We start from the raw sequence: 16,114 nt of genomic DNA, 5'->3' as shown, positions 1-16,114 counted from the left end.
GAGAATGAAAATGTAAAGTTAAATGGTCTTTGGTATGCTCATAGACCTGTACAACCACCTGGGCAATTTACAATCAATTTTAGAATGTATTCATCACTCCCGCCAAGAAACTTCATACCCACTAGCAGTCATTTACTATTTATCCCCTTCCTCCAGCACCTGACAATCACTAAGCTATTCTGTTTCTGTAGATTTGCCTGTTCTGGACAATTCATATAAGTGGAATCATACAATATGTGGTCTTTTGTGAGCCATTTCTTTTACTAAGCATAATGTTTTCAAGGTTCATCCATGCCGTGGCACGTATTCGTACCTCATTCCTTTGTATGGCTTAGTAATATTTGATTGTATGAATTACGATGTTTTATTTATTAGTCCACTAGTTGATAGACATTTGGGTTGTTTCCATTTTTTGGCTATTGTGAATTATGCTGCTCTGAACATTCATGTCCAGGTTTCTGTGTGGACATATGTTTTGATTTCTGCTAGGTTTATACTTAGGAATAAAATTGCAGGCTGATATGGTAACTATGTTTAACATTTAGAGAAACTGTTAGACTGTTTTCTAAAGTGGCCACACCTTTTTATAATCCTGCCTGCACTGTATGAAGGGTCCAATCCTCCCCAACTCTTGTATTATCTATCTTCTGAACAACTATTATTACAGCCATCCCCATGAGTATGAAGTGTAGGCACCATGCTTTTTTCCTTTTTTAATGCCATCATACTTTTAGTTGGCTAAAACTGCTATCACGTAGACTGAGGTATTCATTTATGATTCTATGATAAACACTGGTTTTCTCATAGGTGTGGAAAACTGAGAGGTAACATCATTTTCCAACTAAAAAGATAATAATAAAACCATAGATTATTATAGGAAAGAATTTGAGGCCATCTTGTTTAATTGGAACAATGTTTCTGCATGATGACCAAATTAGAAAAGCTGTGAAGGTTTATGGACCATATTCATATGTACATATCATTATATATATCATATATATAAACATTTGAAAAGGAGAGCTGCTTTATTGATTCTAAGAGGTGATAAATGTCTTTTAACTGAAAGGACAAAGTTTTGAATGGAAGATTGTCAGCAAGACTATTGGCATTGCTTTTGAGCTGCTAAAATGTTGATATCTAGGCATAATTAAGAAGAACAGCATGGAAATAAGTTTTAATATTTCATGCTGAAGTTTGATCATAGGGCTATCATGAAGCTTCGGTGAGATCAAGGGCCATGGGTTAAGGCAATGATTTAGACCAGTCTGCTCATGAATGAGGATCAGAGGCCCAGGTATAGAAAGAAACTCGTCCAAGGCCAGTTTGAATTGGAGTCAACAGCTGTCGGCCAGGAGTGGTGGCTCATGCCTGTAATCCCAGCACTTTGGGAGGTTGAGGTGGGCGGTTCACGAGGTCAGGAGTTTGAGACCAACCTGGCCAACATGTGAAACCCTGTCTCTATTGAAAATACAAAAGTTAATCTAGTACGATGGCAGGTGCCTGTAATCCCAGCTACTCAGGAGGGATTGAACCCAGGAGGCAGACGTTGCAGTGAGCTGAGACTGTGCCATTGCACTCCAGCCTGAGTGACAGAGTGAGACTCTATCTCAAAAACAAAAACAAAAACAAAAACAAAAAAACAGCTGTCCCTACTTTCTTTCTCCTGACATTCCAGGTCCCAGCTCTTCACACCAGTGTCCACTGATGCCCTGAGCCTCATACTTGCAAATCTTGTTTTACCCCAGTTTCTGAGCAAGCCTAAAGGGGTAAAGAGAGATTGTAAGATCTTGGAATGGAATCTATTTGGGAATATGTTTCTTTTGCTTTCCTGGCATTCTTCTCCCTCTTATTTTGGTGACAGAATTTTTCTTTCCTCTATGGAAACTATTCTATTTAGTTAAGGTGAGACCAACACTCTCCTCTACCCATGTGTGTTCTCAGGGGTAAACAGATGACCTAAAGTTTATATTCCTCTGGTCACAGTGATTGGTTGAAGGATGAGTATGTTTGTTACACAAACTGAGGCAATCAGAGACTTTGCCATGACTATTATTCCAGAGCTATTGTTTCCCTTTTCCTGCTATTCATAGCAATAAATTTGGAGCTGACAGTTACACTGATGAATGTTGCCACCATACGAAGGAAGCTTGTTTTGGGTATAAAGCTAGCACAAAGGGGAGCAGAGAGGAGAGAGAGGGAGGGGACACTGAGATTTCTGAATACTGCACTACCCTGAGTTTCTTCAGTGATGTAACCTAATGAAGTCCCTCCTGTGCTTATTCACCTTGACTTGGGTGTCCGTCACTTGCCACCCTAAGAGTCCTGGCTAGTTTGGTCTTGATTTCATGATGGCTGACATTGTGGCATGTTGACAAATTTGATGGCCATTGCAGGTACTAAGAGCTTGGGGGATTCAGGAGGCAGGATTGAAAGATAATATTGGAGGTGGTAGTGGTAAGCCAATACAGTACCCTCTCTAACATTCTTCTATTCAACAAATCTGGTTCTTTAAATCGGTTTAAAGGTAGCAGAAGTCTGTTAATTGGAGGAGGGTGAAGCTTGTTTGTGAGCATGAGAGAAGTGGCCCCCTTGGAAGAGGGAATACTCAGGAGCACCTGAGATCTTGAAAGAGGGGGGGATGGCTAGAATCAGAGAAATGCAGTTTAATTGTATTAACTGCCCAGGATGGTAGTGTGTCTTAGAGAAACACCAGGGATATAAGGGATGACCCACATAGAGATAATCTATCCTGTGCTGTTGTGGTGATTAAATGAGATAATGGAAACATTATTCAGATGAGTCTGGAAGGACAGTGGGGTGGGTTATGTGGTGAATCAAGAAAAACTCTGGATTAGAATTCACCCTAAATAAAGAGTAGAGGTGCATAGGTTTGTTTCAGAGGCCAAGAGACAGTCATAAGGGGGTGAGTGATGTTCAGTACGTCAGATGTGTATCACTTCTTCCCCAGCCCAACACTGAGAGGCTCTGATTGGGTTTTCAGGAAATGAGAGCTGAGAATAAAGTGGAAGAAGTTCTTTCTGACAAGGCTGGGAGACTAAGGCTAGCAGTGATAATGATGAGGTAGCTAGAGGTGGCTTTGGGGACAGCAAATATTCCTGATGGAGTAGAAGTCAAAGAGCAATAGAACTCTTGTTCCTGTGCACATCTGAGATTGTCTAGTGACTCCAAAGGGGTCAAAGAACAGTGCAGGAAGAACAACTTCTAGCAATTTCTCTAGTAGGATTGGAGCTAGAGAAACACCGAAGGTGCAGTTTTTTCTCCTCTTCTGATCCCTATAACTAACTCTTATATTTCTGATTGACTATGCCTTAGCCTTTGTGTAAATACTTTTGCCTCTGGCTGGCTTTCCTGGGTCCTGAAGCCCAGTGAACCTTCATCACTGATGGACACACTAGGGTGGCTTCAACCTAAGGGACGGGGGGCCTGGACATTTATGGTGGGTAGAATTTTTGGTGACTAAGGTAGCAAAATGGCAATGGTAGCAGTGAAATATCTTTCAATGAGAGAACTTTGGGTGTCCTTAGCTTCCCTACCATTCTGTTCTGTCATAAAAACACCCTTTGTCTTGTTCTTAGATCTGCAGCGTGATATGTCAAATGCCTCAACATGCCCTGTTTGGAAACTGATGATATTTATTGCCAACTGGGAAACCGAATTCTTTTGGAACACATGCACAGGTTATGAGTCTCTCCTCAGGCAATAAAGTAGTGATTAAGTAGATACTTGCCTACAAAACACAGATGACACTTCAATCTTTGGAATCTTTGATTTCTGAAACCAACCTGTTAAAGAGAGAAAAGGTTCATGCCAGCCTCTGAGATCATGAACTGCAATTTGAAAACTGATCCCTCTGAAACAGTCATAAATTCAGCAATTCCAGGGGCAAGTTCAAGCCCATACTGAAACTATAGGTGTTGGTGACATGAGGTTCATGTTAACTATTTGGGCAGATCTGTGGGGTTTTTATGTGGTAACTGCATGGTTTAACAAGCCACTTATGTGGATAATAGGACAGATGCTGAATCTGGAACTCTCCTAAAGTATCTGGTATGCTTGATTGTCATAGGGGACTGGTAATATCTAGGATGCCGTCCACATCCAATATTCAGACAGGTACTATGAAAGTGACGTTGCCATTTATTTCTGTGACCTGGCAAGAGCACAGGATATGATATGCTGAAAGGCGTCTGAAGAGTTAAGAGGACCATGTTTCTTTCCCCCAAATGCAAGAGGCAAGATTGGAAAGATGACTGTTCAATTGGTTGCCTGTGTACCGTGGATCTTATACTGTTCAATGCTAAGTTCCAGAGATGGATGATTGTTTTTTGCCTGTATCAACTGGAGGACAGAGAGAAATGGAAAATCCAAAAGCTGCTCCTGTTCCTTGCTGGTGTGTGTTTATTTTTATACTTCTAGTGCAACAGTTTTGTATAGTGCCCCGCACATAGCAAGATCGCCATGAATGTTAGACCGTGTTTTTAATATTACGAGTCTTGGAGGGTGAGGCCCCAGTGAAGAAAATATGAAGATTGGAGTCTGAAACCCAGGTCTGAATTCAGGTTTCACCCCTTACTTGCTGTGTGACCCTGAGTGAGTTACTTACCCATTTTGACCTTCAGATCTTCATTTTGTTTTAGGGCCATAATTCCAGTCTCATAGAGAGTATACTTCCCTGAAAATAAATGGTTAATTTGTACCTAAATAAGAGAGTCATCAAAGGGAGAAGGATGCAGGAAAGGAACAGGAGAGAGTACATGCTTAATTGAAACAAAGGGCGGGTCCTGTGATCCTACTTGAACTTCACAAAGCCTTTCCTGACTCAAGTCCTGGGATTGGCAAATTGAGGATTACGATGTCTTAAATTTCCTATAGACATATTTTCTCTTTACCATGTCTTCAGAAAAGTAGAGTCCTTTTTGTTGATTTATCCTGAATTGGAGATGGTGGGTGGGGAAGAAGGGTTGGATCAGGAAGTAGATTGGGCTAGTACATATTCTTTGTGTGTGGGGTGGGGTGGAAGTGCTTAACTATTTTGGAATATGTACATATAGGACAGTTTTAAGGCTTCTCAGGATTAAGAATACTGTTCTTTCCTTGGCTAGAATAATGTTGCTAAAAAATGACCAAGAAGCTGGTGAGAAGAGAGGTGGATAGGGTTTGGGAGGGTTGGAGGATGGAAGGAGAGATCCTTACATGAAGGTTCATTTATAGCCAGTAGAAGCTTCAAAATAGAGGGAAGGGAAAGTAGTTAAACTTACTGAATGGGGTCCCTGGGGAGTTCCTTTAGGAAGCATGCTCCTTATTGTAATCCAAATTTATTTGTAAAAGTCTATTTTATGCTACTTTTTATAGCCTATACAAGTTAAAATTCCTCCTCTTCAACGTAGTAAATCTGGGGAATTGGGGAAAAAGTACATCTCTTAAAGATTTTGCATCCGATGCTCTATTCTGGTCTGGTGCCCATGCTGGGAACTGCACAGTATGATGGAACCTGGGAGTCAGGAGACCTGGAGTCTCTTCTGACTGTGTCTTTAATTTGCTCTGAAGCCTTGGGTGCTTATCTTCCTTCTCTGGTACTCAGTGTTTTCCTATCTGCAGTATAAAGATTTTGACCAAGGGAATGTAGTACAAAAATTTTTTAAAATCATTTATGTGGGATATAAATGAATTCTTTCACTGATATGAACATTCATGGAGTTCGATACAAAAAAAGATGAAAATGGAGCCTCCATCAGCTGCCCTATGTCTTTATCAGTGGACCCCAGGGTGTCCCTGACAAGCCCCCAGGGCTTTGCAGATTTCAATATGAAAACCACAGAAGATGATCTTCAACATCATGTTCAGCTTTGTTATTTCACAGACGAATGCCCCATAGTGAATACAGAGTCCAGAGGCAGACCTGAAAATATTTGAGCATGAGGTGGGAGGGGTGGGGGACTTCCCTGGAGCCTGGTCAATGCTGGCTGCTAAGTGGAAGCAGAGAGCAGTCATTCTTTTAATGCAGATGGATCTCAATGCAGAGGGGCTACACGGTCACATGGATTCTTATGGCAGAGCGAAGGAAGTCCCCATCCAGGGAGGCTGTTATGGAGAAGGGGATCAGGTACTGACACTCTGGCTGCCATTTGGCTGGGAAATGGTTAGCTGGCTTGGAATCAAGGCATTCGAGAAAAATGCCTTTGGTTGCTCTTGCTTGGCATTGTTCCTCCGAGTTCATTGAATCTGTACCTGGGCCATTTGGAATAAGCCAAACAGGCTTTGGGGTAAATGGGGACTGTATCCCCCTTCCCCTCTGCCAGGACAAATGCCATCCAGCCTTGGAAGTCCAGCTCCACCCCAAATGGCAGTTCCTGTGTTTGCGGCTTTAGTCCACTTTTAGCCCAGTCACCTGCTGAGTCCACCTGCAGGCCTTGGACTGATCTAGTTCCCAGACCAGTCCTGGGAAGGGCTGAGCAGTGTTTCCCAAAGTGTGTGCCAAGGAACCCTGTTTTCATAGGTGATTAATGTGTTCTTAAGGTAAAAATGGATATTGTGCCAAGTAAGTTTAGGAAATGGTGAGCTGAATTTAAGCAGATTTCTTCATTATGGAACATCTCAGAGTTGAAACTTTAAGAGGTAGGAATGTGTGAATTCTCTAAACATATTTGTTTCAGGGTATCTTCCACTTTTGCTTTATCCAGTATCTGTTCTGCAGAATTTCCTTTGGGGATGGCTGGGACAGAGCGTTCCTTAATCAATAGTCTCCACACTTCTATTCAGTGATGCTTAGAATTAACTCAGGCTTCTGTCTTTAGGAGTTGGTAGCTGAGTCATGGCAGCTGAGTGTTTGTGTTCATTTGCTTAACCAACATTTTTTGAGCACTACAAGTGTCAGGCCCTGGGTTGGTGCTGAGACCAGAGTAAGTTAACCATCTCTTGCCCTCTGGAGTTGACAGAAGGCAGTCAACAGCAAATGCATAGCTGCAAACACAGACAACAGACTCTCTGCTAGGGATACGCAGCCTGGTTGGAACATCTCCAGCACCGAGAACAGTGCCTGGGACACAGCGGGCGGTGGTATCAGCTCTGATCGCCTTCAACTCTGAGTTGTGAGCCATGGGCAATCCTCAAATAGTAGTTTACACAGGTAAACAGTTTGTTTTTTCCTCCTGTGGTAGGCTGAATAATGGCCCTCAAAGATGTCCTTGTCCTAATTTTTGTAACCTGGGAGTATGATTCCTTACATGGCAAAATGGACTTTGCACATTAAACTAAGGCTCTTGAAATGAGAGGATTATCTTGGATTATCCTCATGTCCCTGATGTATCCTGATTGTCCTGATGTTCTCACAAGGGTCCTTAAAAGAAGGCTGCAGCAGGAGCCAGAGAGGAGGAGATCCGATGATGAAAGCAGAGATCAGAGGAATGTACCTTGAAGATAAAGGGAGAGGCCACAAGCTGTGGCACAAATGTGGCCACTAGAAATCAAAAGAGTCAAAGGAAAGGATTCTTCTCTCAGAGGAAACAGAGGGAACCAGCTCTGCCCACACCTTGGTTTAACCCCAAGAAACTGATTTTGCACTTCTGACCTCTAGAACTGGAAGAGATAAATATATGTTGTTTTAAGCCACTAAGTTTGTGGTCATTTGTTACAGCAGCAGTAGGAAATGAAGACACCCGCCTAACACAATATCCAGAAGTGGGTGGCAGGAGGAAAGAGCAGCTGCTTGAGCAAGTTATCCAGGATCCTGCTCTTCCAGATTCCTGTGGCACCATCCTCCACACGTGGCGTTCTTCCTCATGATTACAAGGTGGGTGCTACATCTCCAGGAGTCACGTCCACACTCCATGCTGAAAGGAGAGAAAGCGCTAAGGGGAAGGGGGAAAATGCTTTTTCCTTGGAAGTCTCCCCACTCCTCTTTTTTCCCCTTCAAGGAAATATGCCATTTCTAGAGATACCTGCCTAGGTAGCTTCTAGTTGCCAAGAAGTGTGTGAGGGTGAGATTTTTTTGATGGTGCGTGTTACTTTCCTGACCAAACTGGGATTCAGTTGGTAAAGAAGAAGGTGATAAAGGACATTGGAAAGGCAGATATCTTGGCATCTACCACCATCCTAGTGTCCCAATGCTCAATAAACATCTGTTAGAGGACTAAATTAATTATGGAACGAGGGGCAACTGGAGTCAAATTGTGGATCTGTTAGCCCAGGTGAGGAAGGGTAGGACCCTGAGCTCAGGCAGGGATATGGCGGTGGGTAGGTTGGAAGGGATATAAAAGATAATTCAGATCCACTGGACTTGGCGATTGAGTAGAGAATCAGTGATAACACCCACCTTTCTAACTCAGGCAGCTTGCTAGATAGGGGTACAGTTTCCCAGGACATGGAATACAGGATGGTTTTGAATCTTCTGAGTTCAAGGTGCCTGTGGTCTAGTCCTCTTAACCTTCCTCCCCTGCCTGCTTCTCAAGGCTGTTTGCTCAGGACCAGCAATTTGCTGGGAGTGATCTCTGTGTGCAGATGCAGCCACAAGGTGACAGTTCTATTTTCTCTTTTTATCCATTTCCTGTCTGGGCTGAATCCAGCCATCTTGTAGACATTTTTACAGTCAAAGCATCTTGGCAGCCTCCTTCAAGCTCCAGCCTGGTGCCTCTGCTCACTGACTCACTGGCAAAGATCTTGCTGCATAAGATTAGTTTGTTATTTTCAGGGGGGTTAGAGTGGGGCAGAAGGAAGGGCCTCTAGTTACGGTGCTCCTAATGACTTAGTCACAGCCTGGAGTTCTCTGCTTCAGTCTGCTATTTTCCATCTGCACAACTGGCCATTTAGGTACCTACAGGCCTCTGCTAAAATTAGGACCAAGACTGTTGTATCTCTGTCGATGCTGGATGCTACGGCTCTCCATATGGGGTCAGCCTTTGGAGCTATGGTTTGAGTCTTGCCTTGGATGGCTCAGACTGCGAGCTCATGGATGTCCATGGTCTTCTGGAATGCCTGGCTAGACTACATTCCTCAGCCTCCCTTGCACTTAGGAATGGCTCTGTGACTGAATATCGAATGCTAATAAAAAGGAAGGGTTCCACTTCTGGTCTGGGCCATGAGAGTCCCCTGTGTGGTCCTCCAGGAGAGATCCAGAAGAGGTCTCTGTGGCTCTAGGGGAATTTGGAGTCACAGATGGGAAGAGGCGGGGCCTCTGAATTACTGTACAGAAGGCTACCTGCTGGACGCCTGGGGCCAGCCAGAGCAGAGGTATTCCTTCTACCCCTCCCGGATGTCCATCTTTTTGGAATTAATTCAGGGACTATGATCACTGCCACCCACATTAGTGTTTGGCGATAGAACTTAGGCTCTTTACATTGTTACATAACTTTTATCTTTGCTTCTATGTTTCTCCCTTTAGATTGAACACCCTTTGAAAGCAGGGATTATGTCACATAATTTGATTTATTCAGAACAACAAACAGTGCTGAGTAGACAGCAGGCACTGACAAAATTTGTGCTTTAAGAATTAGATATGTTTAAGAATTACAACATCATTTCTGCTCATTCCTAACACCATTAGGGGGTATATAGGCGGCAATAAAAAATATAAAATACAGTCTGGTATCCCTCCCAGAGCACACAACAGTTTCTCACTGATTGTTGAGAGCTTTTGTAGCTTTCAGCTTACATATACTAGATGCTAAGATGTTTAGCATAAGCATTGAGCACTAACAATTTTCCAAACACTATGCTGAAAGCTTTATTAAATTGTCCCTTCACACACTGGGGTGTGTCAGGGGGTGGAGGGCAAGGGGAGAGAGAGAGCATTAGGACAGATATCTAATGTATGCAGGGCTTAAAACCTAGATGATGGGTTGACAGGTGCAGCAAACCACCATGACACATGTATACCTACGTAACAAATCTGCATGTTCTGCACATGTATCTCAGAATGTAAAGTAAAATTTTTAAAAATGATCTCTTTTAATACTCATAACAACTGTAGGTACTATTATTTTTCCCTCTTTGCCATGAGAAAATTGCTTCTAAGAGAGGTTGAGTAATATACTTCAAGCCACACAATTAATAAGCATAAGATCTGGCATTCCAACAGAACCCTGATTCCAAAGACTCAGCATTATATAACAATTTCCTGCCTGATTCTTTCCCATACGCAGTCTCTTGAGTGGTCCAGGGCCCTGTGGGACCTGCCATGCCTGCTTTGTCAGGGTAGGCAACTAGCTCTACCCTTATTCAATGCCCCAGAACCCCACCCCGCCTACTCAGAGCTGTAACTGACTGTTTAGTTTTCATGTGTCTGTGGATGCCAAGAAAGATATGAACCCTTCAGTTGGGCAGATTAGCATCTCAGACTCAAATCTGGCCCCACATCTTGCCTCAGACACGTCTAACTCCCAGGCTGCTCCTGGTGCTGAGGTGGGACCGGCAGGGAGCCAGACAGGAGCACATCTGGCATTGTTCTTTGCCCATCAGGCATTGTCTGACACCTGCGTGGGATTACAGGGTGAGCCTCCCCGCTCCAAGGGACACTCCCTCAGCATGGAATGACAATGAATTCAGCAAATTGTTAGAGCATCAAATGAGGAAGATAACTCTCACAGGCATTTCTGAGACCCATGAGGATCTGTGCTCTAAAGGGGATGCCAATGGAGAATTTGACACAAAGTCTCCGAAGGTAAAAACACGCAGGCTCCGACAGCTGCAAGGCCCCTGCTCACCCCAGTGCCTCCTCCGGAGCCTTTTGTTTGGGGCCAGCCCTCTTTCTTTTCATAGGTTCTTGCAGGGGTTTTTCAAGTTGATATAAATAATGCTGACAGGCAATATTTCTTGAGCCTTTAATAGCACTCTGCTAAACATGTGATCTAAACATGTCACATTTAATATAGCAAGCCTAGGAGGAAGAAGGTGCCGTTTTTATCTTTCTTACAAATGAGGAAACTGAGAGACAGGAAAGAATTGTCCATGCTCATATAGCTTGGGGGTTGTGGGGCTGGAGTTCCAGCCCAAATTTCTCTACCTACCTACCAGCCTTGGCTCAAGTGCCCAGTGAGCGTTAATTAAGGCAGCAGCTTGGCCTAAGAGAGGGAGCACAGGCTTCGATGTTACCTAGATTGGGATTCAAACCCCAGGCCCACCACATCCCAGCTGTGAGTTCCTGGGCAAGTTAGCTTGGCCTCCTTGAGCCTCAATTCCTGATCTGTGAAATAAAAATGACAGTATCAACTCCCAAGAGTTGTGGAGATGGCCGAGAGACTGTGGAGCAGACGGTAGTTACTGAGCAAGTAAGTGCAGCTGTAAGTGTTGCATTTTCCAAAGGCAACTTCCCTGTGTGATCTAGTACTTTTATATTCTGTTCCTAATCCATTCATTCGCTCATTGATTTATTCATCATACTTTTACTGAACACCTATTACATTCTAGAGATTGCTGAGGATGTGTCCTGTTTGCTGACCGGGACTTTCGGTTAGGATCACATAAGTCCACACATATCAGAAATCCAACTACGGTGGTTTTACCAAAGAGGGGGTTATTTTTCAACCATGGTCAGAAGTTTGGAGGCAGGAAGTGTGAAGCTGGGTGTAGTGCCTCCATGATTCCATCTCAGCCCCAGCCACCTTTATCCCTCTGTTCCTCCAGCTCTGATGAAGAGCTTTCATCCTCATGGTCACCTGTGGATGGGTGACCATCAGGATGGGCTCTTCCACTTCCAGTTCTTTGACCACACTCCAGGAAGAAAGAAGAAAGGAACCAGGAAGGAGGCATGCTTATTTATGTCAGTACAATGAAACATTCCTGGATATTCCCCAACATACGCCTGTTTATGTATCACTTACTGCTTATATCACATGGTCATCTCCAGCTGCCATTAACATCGGGGTTATTTTAGTAAAGAGAAAGGAGAGCATAGTTGCTGCAAGCAGTACAGCACCAGCCCAGATTCTGGTGAATAATAAGTGTCTTTAAAGCAAGCCTTGGCAATTTTCCAAGCACGGTTGGTACTTCCACTTCAGTTACTGGATTTAATCTCCCTAGATTCTCACAACAACCACGTGAAGGAGGTAGGTACTCCCCTCCCCACGGTCCTCTTCTCATGCTTCTCATTCCCACTGGCAGTGGATTCTCTGGGAAACCCTGGGCTTTAGCCTTGGCCATATGCATGCTACAGGGCAGGCAGGTGGAGCTAGGCCAGTCTCCTTCCTTCATTTCCCCTCTCAGCTGTGCAAGTGCAGGGTGTTGGGGGAGGAGAAGAGGCAGGGCATGAAGGAACAGTGAGGTCTATGGTTGGCAAAGGCATGAAGGTCCTTGCAGACAATGGCTGAGATCATAGGCTTTGGGGCTTGAATCCTGGCTCCGTCGTGTTTCCTGTGATCTTGGCAAGCTGGCGATCTCAAAAATACAGATAATAGGACTGACAATTTAAATAAATTAACACATGAAAAGACTCCTGGCCTAAAGTGAGCATATGAGTATTAGTGATTATTGTATCAGGGAGCACAGATTATATCATAAATGCGATGTTGTGGAGTGGGGTTGGTAAACTACAATCAAAGGGCCCGATCTGACTCTCCATCTGTATGTGTAAATAAATATTGATTTGAACACATTCATACCTCTACTTTTACATATTGTCTATGGCTGCTTTGTACAATCATGGCAGAGTTGAATAGTCATGAGAGAGACTGTATGCCCTGCAAAACCTACGATATTTATTATCTTGCCCTTTACCAAAGAAGTTTTTGGAATCCTGTTATACTGGAACACGCAATGTTAGCTTAACTTTGAAAGTCAGAGACTGAGAGTCAAAATTCAGTTTTGCTGCTTACTACTTATGTGAACTTGGGCCAGTGACTTAGCCTTTTCAAAGACCATTCCCTTCAACTGCAAAATCGGGAATAATAATGTATTCTTTTAAGGGATGTCATAGGGATTAACTACAATCTAGTTGGATCACCTGGTCCTCAGTAGGTACTCAGTAAATAGAACCTATTCTTTTCATTATCGTGCAGGTATTTTTTAGCAGAGTTTGGAGTGATCAGATGTGCATTAAAAAAAGCAAAACAAAACCTTGGAAGCTGTGTTTGTGTGCTCGGGCGACTGCAACAAAGCACCATGAACTGGTGGCTTCAACAACAGAAATGTATCGCCTGAGTCCTGGAGGCCAGAAGTCCGAGATCGAGGCGCTGGCAGAGTTGGTTTCTTCTGAGGTCTGTGAATCTATTCCATGCCTCTCCTGTAACTTTCGGTACTTTTGTGGTAATCTCTGGCTTTCTTTGCCTTGTAGGCAAATCATCCAATCTTAGCCTTCATGTTCACACAGCGTTCTTCCTTTGGGCATGTTCATCTATGTCCAAACAGCCCCTTTGCACAAGGATTCAGTCATACTGGATTAGGATCCACCCCAATGACCTCATCTTAACTTGATCACATGCAAAAATCTGATTTCCAAATAAGGTCACAGTCAAAGGGTTAGGACTTCAGCATCTTTTGGGGGACACACTTCAACCCCTAACAGAGGCTGTGAGGGGCTATCTCAGCATGCGTGAAACTACTGATTGGATGACCATAAAGAGGCTTTTTGGATAATCGAGAGGTGGTCAGAGGAGAGGAGAGAATCATAGGAAAAGCATTGGGAATTAGGGTCATGACAGAACATAGTGACTCTGTGTGGAGAAGGGGAAGAGGAAGAGTTAAGAATGACACTGAGACTTTTCACTTAGCCGATGTGCGGATAGATGAAGACATTATTGGAATTGGAAGGGCACACTTGTTTGGAAATAAATGGTGGATTATTATATAAGAGCGTGGCTATGTGGAGGAATTTCAGTGAAGAGTAGGCAAAAGAAAGTAACATTTACGGAACACATTGTATGCCATGTATCAGCCGAGAGTAATAAACAGTAACTTATTGTCAGGAAGGCATGATTAGGAACTCTTCTTGGAGAGATGAAGTCACCCAGAGCTAGAGTGGACTGGACTTTGGAAGACTGGTTGTCAGAAGACTGGTAGGATGTCTTCTGATATCATGTTCCTGAACTTGTCTTTAATAACCATATTTAGGCATTTACCCTACTTCTCTCTCAAGAAATGTCATTCTGCGCTTGTCAGGAATTGCCCTCATTCCTGCCCAAATGCTTCCTGAGCTACCAGGTGATCACACCTGCTGGCATTAAGCCAGCTCCACGTGCTGATGGTTCCTGCCCAGGCAGAAAACATATCGGAAGCTTCCTGGTTTGGGAATACTTTTCTTCTTACATAAAAGCCCAGTCTCTCATTTCTCAGCATCGCTGTCTGTACCACTGGGATAAAAATTCCCACTTCACAGAGCAATATTCAGGATGAAATGAGACAATGTAGGCCAAGCCTTAGCATAGAGCAGAGCACAGTGTAAGTTACTGAACAGACATTAGCTTCTCTTGCTGTTGTTGGTTTTCTCGCTGTTTTACCTGGAGCCTTGTGTCTATTCTCCTTTGCTCTGGATTCCTCCTCAGCAGTGCTATCAGAATGACCTTCCTTAAAAATCAAGTCTAAGGGACTCTTTCCCTCTGATTACTCCCCAGTGTCTAAAGGTTATACTCCAGCAAGCACAGCCTGGAAGTCCTCCTCTCTCCCTAGTCTCACCTCCCACCACATACTTCCCCACATCCTTTGTTCCATCCCCATGGTACGTTTGACTCTCCTGTGGACACGTCAAGGCCTGCCACCTCTCTGTGTCCTCTTCCACTCTCTTCCCACTGTGTTCTTTATCTGATAAACTCTTAGTCATCCTTCAAGACTCAGAACGGCCATGGCCACTCAACCCTCAAGGTCACCTTCAGCTACTGTCAGGCAGAGTGATAGTCTCCATCTTCTAATATCCATATTTTTCACTTCTCATTATTGAAATAGTCCTAACCACATGACACTGGTTAGGACTATTTCAGTAATGAGGAGTAAAAAATATGGATATTAGAATTATCTGGTCACCTGTCTAAAACTAGCAACTTAAGCACAGGATGGATGTTATTTTTATGTAGTAAGCCCTCAGGATTCTTTGAGATTTGTACAGCTGTGCCAGTCATGATATGGTTTGGCTGTGTCCCCACCCAAATCTCATCTTGAATTGTAGCTCCCATAATCCCCACATGTTGTGGGATGGACCCAGTGAGAAGTAATTGAATCATGGGGGTGGGTTTTTCCTGTGCTGTTCTTGTGACGGTGCGTAAGTCTCATAAGATCTGATAGTTTTATAAAGGGCAGTTCCATTGCAAATGTTCTCTTGCCATGTAGGATGTGCCTTTGCTTCTCCTTTGCCTTCCACCATGATTGCAAGGCCTCCCCAGCTATGTGGAACTGTGAGTCCATTAAACCTCTTTTTCTTTATAAATTACCCAGTCTCAGGTATTTTTTTATTAGCAGCCTGAGAAGGAACTAATACAGCCTGCCATTTCTGTTGTGAACTCTTCTGTTCAACCATTTTTTCATTGAGTAGTTCATAAAATATGAGTATCATGGATGGCTTGAACTCTCAATCTGCCCTCATGGAGCCCACAATTTAAATTCTAATTCTTTTCCATTTCTCATATTATTCAATAACTAAAATAATTTTCAGTTTTTACTTTCAGGAGTCTGTATGATCAAAATAATCATTTCTTCTTTCATTTTCCAATGGTGAAGTTACCTTATAATATTAAATTTATTTTTCCAAGCTACAAATGCCACCCTAGAGCTATAGTCTTTTCCCATTCACTGAAATGTTATTTACATTTTAACTTTCAAAAGCATAAGTTAAATATATATATATTCATAATTTAAAAAGCTAAGCTAAGTAAATTCGCAAGTCTCTTAATGAACCAAAGTAAGCCCTTTCTCCACTCTTCTCTGCTTGAGTTTCTTTCCCTAAGCTTTTTATTATTATTAGCTGTTTCATCTTGTTTTTCTAAGTATTATGTTTATACTGCTGTTCTTGACTTACCTCTTTTCTGGACTTCCTATTAAAGAAGATGAAGATTTAGCACTCTTGTTTACGCCTATGTCTTCATTGGCTCTCACTCAGCATAGTTATAGGAGAATGCATGCTACCTACAGAAATACTCAATGTTTTACACTTATGCCAGCCATTCAGCTCAGCTCCAAA

The 16,114-nt window shown here is 43.1% G+C and overlaps 1 long non-coding RNA gene across 5 annotated transcripts in view; it reads left to right on the top strand.

Moving 5' to 3' along the window:
- Positions 1–16,114, top strand: part of LOC144577662 (uncharacterized) — a 337,568-nt gene that overhangs the window by 103,369 nt on the left and 218,085 nt on the right. The window contains exon 3 of one of the 5 annotated variants that reach the window (XR_013522072.1): positions 7,658–7,810. The exons of 3 other annotated variants lie outside the window; for them this stretch is intronic. This is a non-coding gene — a long non-coding RNA (uncharacterized LOC144577662). Of the gene's footprint in view, positions 1–7,654; positions 7,811–16,114 lie in introns of all 5 variants that reach the window. One more of the 5 variants, XR_013522069.1, reaches the window with a different exon arrangement.

This window comes from Callithrix jacchus, chromosome 9, assembly GCF_049354715.1.
Source record: "Callithrix jacchus isolate 240 chromosome 9, calJac240_pri, whole genome shotgun sequence".
Taxonomy (NCBI): domain Eukaryota; kingdom Metazoa; phylum Chordata; class Mammalia; order Primates; family Cebidae; genus Callithrix; species Callithrix jacchus.
The sequence above is the reverse complement of the archived record's forward strand: the minus strand, read 5'-3'. Positions and strand labels throughout refer to the sequence as shown.